The following is a 7,054-nucleotide window of genomic DNA, read 5'->3' as shown; positions in this document are numbered from 1 at the left end:
AGTATAATTTATACAATCATCTAACACATGCTCTAATCAGAAGTTTTTCAAAACAAAGTTGACGAAAATGTGTGTAAATGAATAACAATGAAAGGCTGTGATATGACCGCCCCCCCAGACCAGACTTCTTGTGATAGCCTGTTTCAACACAAATGAGTGACATCAGTGGCTTCACGATAGTTCTTTTATAAATTCCGTCATGAACTAGAGTTTTGATTCGTGCCATCTCAGTCCATCTTAAGTTCTAACTCATGTCGGGACTGCCCCAAACAGGGCAGGGCAGACTAATGGAATGTGTAGCACTACCTTTAACATTTCTTAACCTGCCCAGCATTCAGAGTGGCTTCCTCCCCCACCCGCCACTTTGGTTCACCAAAATATTTATGCTAGCATAAAACCCTGTTGAACTCACATAAATTTTTTGCTATGTAACAAAGGAGGTTGAAACTTGTCCCTGAAACATAAAGATTACACATAATAAAAGCCTTATAAACCTGGTTAATGAGAAGAAAAGATAAAGTGCTGTATCTTAACACCGGCATTATAAGGAAGTTCTACTAAGTAAGAAATTACTCAGTATTATGCGGGTAGGGGTAGGGAAGAACATTCGCTGACTTGAAATTTGATTTAGATCTGAGTAATGAGAAAAAAGTGAATTTGGTCATTTTGCCTCTGATAATGGTAGTATTAAAAAGTGCTAATTCAATTCAGTATCATTCCATCATATATTCAGAGTTCTTTAGAAAGAAACTAGACTTGCTTTAAAACAAATCAGCAGAACTGTACAATATCAGAAAATCAAATGTAAGGAAGTTTGTCACTATAGGTATGTTTTTCTTCACACTAGGAAACATCAAGATGAGTTCATACAGATGTGTATCATTAAGTAAATATAATTATAGTACCTTTTGCAATAAATAGGTTTTGGAAATGAAGATTATTTTAAAATAAAAAATCAAGAACTATCAAAACCTAAGAAATTAAACTGCCAAATTAATCTCAACTTAGCAGATCGCACATTTATTGAGTGAGTTCCAGGCACTAGGCTCAGATACTGGGGATAGAGAGAAAATATCTGATTAAGTACCTGTCCTCCAAGAAGTGACAGCCTAGTAGTCTTACTTTTCCAGGAAAAAACAAAACATGAAAAACATCTCTTCGGAGTGGATGGTACTTCATGTAAAGTAATGTTACGCTTAACATTTCTAAAAAGCATTTACATTAGTCCTGCTCAAGTCTTTCTCTTATTAATTTATCCTTCAAAACTCAGGTGAATTTTCCTCTTACATTAAAATGTAGGCAGCAGCTCCACAGTGATGTGAGTGGCCGGGGCCCCCATTTCCTTTGCCACCCTTAGCATTGGCTTCTATGAGAAAGGCTCCCTGGGGTCTGAAGATGGGTGCTGTGGGTCTAAACATCCTTTTACAGGGCTGGTGCACCATTCCCAGCTAGCTGCTCTGAGTTCTGGCCATTAATGGCTCACAGCTGCCACCTCCTCAAAAGAACTACCCTTCACTAAAGCAAGCCAAATTGCTGAGATATTTGGGGGTTAATCCAGCCTATCCCCACAGCTCCCTCTAGCCTGCCCTCAGCCAATGACAGATGATGGGAGGGTATAAAAGCCAGACCATCTCCCACCTTGAAATGAGACAACTTTGTGGTATCAATTGTGCACCCAGTTCTTGGTGGAATCAGGCTGAGGGCAGACTTCAACTGCAATATCTTTGGTTAGCACCTTACTCTGTCCTGACCTTACCTTACTTCCTTTCTCAATAAATCACTCGCCAAGAATCTCTATCTCAGGTTCTTTCTCTGAGGAGTTAGGACAATTAGTTTTTCTTATAATATCCTCATTCCCTTCCCTTTCCTCTGAGCCACTATGTAAGAATTAACATTATTATACCACCACCTTATGCTCAAAATATATCTTCGGACTATCAAACTTAATCACTGGAATAGCTAAGAGAGAAGACAAGAAACAAATCTGAGCTGTTTTTCACTAAACAAAAATATGAGTATGTTTTTTCAAGTGTAAGTAGAGGCAAAATTATTTAGAAAAAAATGGTTTTCCCCATATACGCATGTTCATTTTCATGAGCTGAATGCTTATTTGCTACAAATTTGAAACTATGGTAGAGGCAGAGGAGAGGAATACTCTAGGCTGGCTATTGCTGCTAAAGAGTAGTATTTTCTGAATTTATAATTTAGTAACAAACTACAAATGTTAAAATGAATTTTTCAACTAACTACATATGAGTACAGCTGAAATATGCATTTGCTGAAAAAAAAATATTTTAGTGAGCTGAAGTTTTGCCACAAATGTATTATTTTAATTATTATATCTGCTTCTTTGTCTATTTCAACAGTAAATTATTTGCGTCATATATTCTAAACACTAAGTAAAAGAGCAAATGAAAAATGCTAATAAAGAAAGAATGCAATTTTGGATTGGGTTTATATTAAGTCCAAGGGAAAAAAATCTAGGAGAAAGAGAAATGCAAGTGGTTGTACTATTTCCTTGCTCCCTCTGTTTTGAGTTACAGCCTCAGGCAATACCATCCCGGACTCTTCAGTTTTCTACTCATATCCACCTTTTACAAAGAGCTCCCCACGCTTCCACCTTTTCTCCCATGCCGCTTTACTTAATCCCTATTAAAATTTAACTAACTTTTTGTTTCCTTCCTGTGCCAGCTTTTCCAAGAAGTAGCTCCAACCACCTGTTTTCTCCCTATATTTTTTGTAAGGGCTTTTAAGAAACAGTTCCTAAATCAAAACTTGGAATAACTAGGTAATGGCAAGTGATTAGAATACTAATCTATTTCTTCATTTTGATTTTTATATCAAATGATAGCACGTATTAAGTTTCTGTGTAAAAGAGAGCTCTCAATAATCAGGTAATGTATTTTGAACATACCTGCAACATCACATAACCATGATACACATCTAGAACAAGGAAACCCCAAAGTTATCCCAAACTTTATTCTATGTGTGCTCAAATCGCCTAGTTTTGACTGTTATCAAAGTAGAATATACACTTGTTATAACAGTGTTTACTTTGTTATTTTTTAAAATGGAAGTGGCTTTTATAATTATCCAAATTGAATTTAATTTGTATAGTAAATGCAATTAGGAAAAGGATACTGCTTGGAAAAAAATGCATTTCTGCATTTTTTACAAATCATTTTGTCTAGGAGAAACAGGAGAATCTAGAAAGATTGATACTGACTATTAAACACTACAGTTTTTAAGTTTTAGTTGTTCCTTCTTTTAGATAACTATGGACAGCCTTTAAAGTCTATTGAAACTTTGTGGCATATACTTTAGAGTAGAAAAACATTAAAAAACGTTTTCTAAAACTTTCACTTGATCTGATTACTTGATTTATGGAAAGATCTCAGTCTAAACAATGAATCTCCTTCTGGAGGTTTTTAATTTTTTGAGGGGTCCATTTTCTTTCTCCTTTCACTTCTATAGATTAAACATTCTCAAAAGGATATGAATAAACACATCATCTAAAACAAAGAATACCTAAGTGAATGTCATGAATATGTAGTTTCCTGATTTCTGTGTACTCTATCCTGTTAATAATGGATATTTATTATACTTCATGACAGACAGTTATAGAGGTCAGTTCACATGCGTCATAAACATTTAATTCTGGGAAATAATTCAAAAGTTATTCAGATTAAGTCAGTGTTCACTTTACAAAATATAAACAACATGAAGGTGTTCTAAGAGATTTTCAGAAATCCAATTATAGTCATGCCAAAATTGTATTTGTAATAGATTGGACTGATGTGTGCATAATCGACTATATTAGCTTTTAAGAATAATTTTTAAATAGCTAAAATAAATACAATAACTTTTAACTTAATAGTTATTTTTATATATTAGCTATATTTTGAAAACTTTGCCTTTATGACCTAAGAGAGCTTCATTTTAAAGACAAATTACATTTACAACAAATTTAAAGACATATAATACCTTCCTTTTTTTAAAAAAAAGCTGGAATTAAATACATATGTATATATACATATATACATGTTTATATATATACATATAACATAGTATTAATTATAACAACATTACAACAGACTCTTTTCTGAGTGCCTACTATACCCTAAGCACTATGCTCGGCATGCTTATACTTGCTTATTTCATCTCATATCAGTATTTTGATATAGAAATATAATTAACACTGTGTTACAGTGGAGGAAATGGAACCTAAGAGAATTTAGGTAACAAGCCCAAGGGCATCTAGCTACCATGGAACGGTGCTATGAAAATTTAGAACTTTGTTCCCAGGAACTGTTTACAATGTTACTTCATCATGTCTGTTACCTCCAGTTGTAAGAAACTGAGAAAAAAATAAGACGCTCAGCCCATGATCATAGATCAAGTAACAGAATTGTTCATAATAGACACACTTATTGACAATATGATGTGAAATCCTCTACTTATTTCAATCATGGCAGCACATTTTTTCAATGACATGGGGTTTGTGAGGCACTTAGGACTAAAGAAATTGGTACAAAATAGAGTTCTGAGAATATGTGGTTTATAATATCATTCTGCTTCCATTGGCTTAAAGATTTATATTAGGACCCACAAAAACTATCCTTAATAAAAATGCAGTGCTAGAACATAAAGAACAAGGTGTTTAATGCCACATCACTGGAAAAATAGCTGGAAAGCAGCTACCACTATCATGAAGGGAAGAACCACTCAGGCACAACTGCTAATGAGGTGTCAGCACTGAGGGCTGCTAGGAAACCACCTCTGGAAAGCAGTCTTCCTGCAATGCTGCATCAGGGATGCGAATGAACAGAGTAGACCCAGGGGCTGATGACAAACCACCACTGTCTGTAAGCAGGAGTCATGCATTGATGTATGTACAGTGTAGGGATTTCTATTTCCACAGAAGTGTGTGTGTGAAAGACAGACAGACACACACACACACACACACACACACACACACACACTACTAACACAGAGTGACAAGTAACCCCCATAGTAGCATGGCCATTTAAAGAACTGCTATCATTGGTGTGATATTTTCGTGTTAGGTACTTACTTGCATGATTTAAAATTAAAATCCTTAAAGTTCTGTTTACCAAAGTGTATCTGGCTTATCTTCTGTAAAGTCTAACCATGACACTCTCCAGCAATAATGTTTGACACTATTCCCATGGAGTTCAATTTATGGCCTTCCTCCAGTTCTGGAGATCTATAAGCCCACCTCTTACATATCTATTTATGGGAACATTTTTCCTGTAGTTATGGAGACTCAGAAATGCCAGCCTTGGAACCTGGGCAGTACTGACAGAACCAAAGTTTCTATCCCTTTCTGTCATCCTCTTTAGGTGTCTGAAGCTTGAGAAAAGAGGTTGGCAATAGAACTTTTTAAATAAAACAATCAGAAAGTAGAATATAAAGAAAACAGATTTTTCCTTGTAGATTCAGGATTTACCACATGTGCTATGGAAGTAGGAGCCTGACTTGAACTTGAATCTGGGTTAACTTAGGACAAAGTCAGAAAATCATTAGAAACAAAGACCAGAGTCATAGAATCGCCTCCTTTGCTTCCATGAGAATGTAATCTTAACTGCCAGAGCAAAAGTCCTACTTATTCAGTAAAAGGCTTGGTCAAGTCCTATCTGTAATAAACTTAATTCCATGTTCCAGTTGGGTCAAGTTTAAGAGTCGGTAAAGGTCAAGTTTGGCCTGCAAATGTGCTTGACTTCTAGAACTAAATTGGTTTTCTTTCTGGGAACAAAACTGAAAAGGTCACTCTCTCTTCTGAATACTTTAGGAATAAGCACGTTTTACAGTTTTGCAGCCTAAGCAAGATGGAAGGTTTTTAGGCTATGGTGTCTTCATGGTTAGATGACCACATTAGTAGTAAAGGGAGCCCAAAATGTTAGCTATTTTTAGTCCATGGAATTCAGGCCAATGAAAAAATTCTAGGCCACTGCATCTTGATTAGTGAAGAAGTTATGAATAATGTATTTTAAAAGTTGATATAAAGCAAGGACAGAGGGCACAAGAGGACACAGAGAAGAGATAACAGAACAGCAGGGGTGTTAAGGAAGGATACTTTTAGCTGAACTCACTGGTGTCGGGAAATACAGGGAAGAGTGCTCACTACCACCTCACTTAGCACCTTTCTGCTATGATTAATCTCCTGCAGTTCCTCTCTTTTATTTCCCCACTGCCAAACCCCACCCCATGCCACCTCTTCTAGATCAGAGCTGTTTTAACCCTGTGTCTAGAATGTTGGGGCAAGTTCAGAGAGAAGAAAAAGAAAAACCAATTGAATGAGCACAGCTAGAGATTTTGCAGGCTGTACTCCATTTCAAACTACCATGTCCATGTGTGATTATGCACACACATGCTCTTCTTTCATGCCTATTGCATTTTTTAAAAGAGATAAACAGAGGTCAGGAGAAACAAAATGAAATGGCAAAGAGACATACTAGACTGACCGCCTCGAGGGAGCCATCTTTTAACACGCCCTCTTCCCCTCCCCACGACCCCCTGCCCTCCGAAGCAGAATGAGAAGCTCCTCCTTACGTTCCCATAGTTCCTTGGTGATAGCTCTCTTATTATGCTTCGTTATAACACTGTATTTTCTTGTTTGCTTACATAGTTCTCTTCTCACCTGGACTGTGAGCTACTTACAGCCAGGTGTCTATGTATATATACTGTGTGCCTGTAAGCGAGCTGGATAGAACGCTGTGCTTTCCAGTGTCCTTGGGACATTTCATAGTATATAGTAAAGTATGGAATATAGGAAGAATATAGAAAGCATGTGATCGTTCCACTTAAAACTCATAATAAAATAATTTACAACACACCGTTTATCTTATTTTATGTGTGTAAGTCTATAATGATGAGCCTCTTTTTAACAGTATCAGTAGTTAGAGGCTAGAGAAATAAAGGTAAAGTTTCCAGGCACAACTATGTTAAAATGTCACAGCCAAGTGTGGGTATCTATGGAAAAGTGAACTGGTCATGATCTTAAAGTGATCCAGCAGAGAAATGAAATTAGATT

The 7,054-nt window shown here is 36.2% G+C and overlaps 1 protein-coding gene across 3 annotated transcripts in view; it reads left to right on the top strand.

Moving 5' to 3' along the window:
* The window catches only part of ITGB8 (integrin subunit beta 8), a 73,345-nt gene that overhangs the window by 21,302 nt on the left and 44,989 nt on the right, over window positions 1-7,054 (top strand). The gene's annotated exons all lie outside the window — the stretch shown is intronic.

The sequence above is a fragment of the Pteropus vampyrus genome, unplaced genomic scaffold (assembly GCF_000151845.1).
Source record: "Pteropus vampyrus isolate Shadow unplaced genomic scaffold, Pvam_2.0 Scaffold4, whole genome shotgun sequence".
NCBI classification, from domain to species: Eukaryota; Metazoa; Chordata; class Mammalia; order Chiroptera; family Pteropodidae; genus Pteropus; species Pteropus vampyrus.
This window is presented reverse-complemented; position numbering and strand designations above follow the sequence as displayed.